Source organism: Euprymna scolopes, chromosome 5 (assembly GCF_053919585.1).
Source record: "Euprymna scolopes isolate OS-2025 chromosome 5, ASM5391958v1, whole genome shotgun sequence".
NCBI classification, from domain to species: Eukaryota; Metazoa; Mollusca; class Cephalopoda; order Sepiida; family Sepiolidae; genus Euprymna; species Euprymna scolopes.
The window spans coordinates 43,833,927-43,835,231 of NC_136486.1; the positions used below are offsets into that span (position 1 = coordinate 43,833,927).

General features: G+C 41.8%; 2 pseudogenes; both read left to right on the forward strand.

Moving 5' to 3' along the window:
• Positions 1 to 634: 634 nt before the first annotated feature.
• Positions 635 to 760, forward strand: LOC145277325 (U2 spliceosomal RNA; annotated as a pseudogene).
• A 120-nt stretch (positions 761 to 880) lies between these two features.
• On the forward strand, positions 881 to 1,029 carry LOC145277300 (U2 spliceosomal RNA; annotated as a pseudogene).
• Positions 1,030 to 1,305: the final 276 nt, after the last annotated feature.

The following is a 1,305-nucleotide window of genomic DNA, read 5'->3' on the forward strand; positions in this document are numbered from 1 at the left end:
TATCCAGCTTTTCAAAGTGTAGTATCTGTTCCGGCTAGATACTGTAAGCAAAAACCATATGTGAGGGAAACTACACATATAAGGCCTTGGTCAATGTAGGGACAACCATCCATACCAATTGTCACTATCCAGCTCCCCTACTTCCCGAGGAGTTGGTCCCTATTTCCCCTTCACTCCTCACATTAAAAATAGGCCTTGTGCCTAATTTGCTCGGTGGGGGAGCAAATAAATACCCTTTGCTTCACCATTTGGCCAAGATCAAAGTGTAGTATCTGTTCCAACAGATACTGCAAGCAAAGACCATATGTGGGGACAACCCCACATATAAGACCTTGGTCAATGTAGGGACAACCCTTCATACCAATTGTCACTATCTTGCTCCACTACGCCCCGGGGAGTTAGTCCCCATTTCCCTATTCACTCCTCATATTAAAAATCGACTTTGTTCCTAATTTGCTAGGAGGGGGAGCAAATAAATACCAACCCCACATAAAAGACCTTGATCAATGTAGGAGCAACCCTGTCACTATCCAACTCCCCTACTCCTCGGGGAGCTGGTTCCCCATTACCCCTTCACTCCTCACATTAAAAGTCGGCCTTGTACTTAATTTGCTCGGTAGGGGAGCAAATAAATATCCTTTTCTTGGCCTTTTGGCCAAGATCAAAATGTAGTATCTGTTCTGGCAAATACTGCAAGCAAAGACCATATGTGGGGGCAACCCCACATATAAGACCTTGGTCAATGTATGGGCAACCCTTCATACCAATTGTCACTATCCAGCTCTCCCACTCCTCGGGGAGTTGGTCTCCATTTCCCCCTTCACTCCTCACATTAAAAATCGGCCTTGCGCCTAATTTGCTCGGCGGGGAGCAAATAAATACCCTTTTCTTGGCCTTTTGGCCAAGATCAAAGTGTAGTATCTCCTCTTACTACATGCTGTACTTATGTTTGTAACTTTGTGATATAAAGTGGGGGATTACTTTTCTATATCAATTTAATGTAAAATGATCACCCACTTTACAACCAGTCAGTCTCAAAGCCATTTAAGTCATTCTCCAGATCATTCAAGTTGTTTTTAAAGGATTCCAGTTATTTTTTAAGCATTCAAGTCATCCTTAAGTTCATTAAAGTCATTCTAAGTCATTTACTTTTTATTTATTTAAGTCATTCCAGCCCATTTTTCGGTCATTTTAATTCATCTTTAAGAATTTCATGTAAATCCTACATTCACGCATTCATTCATTTATTGCCCTAGAGCACGGGACTAATGGCTATCGGCCTTGTTTTAATAGGTAGGCGTTAAC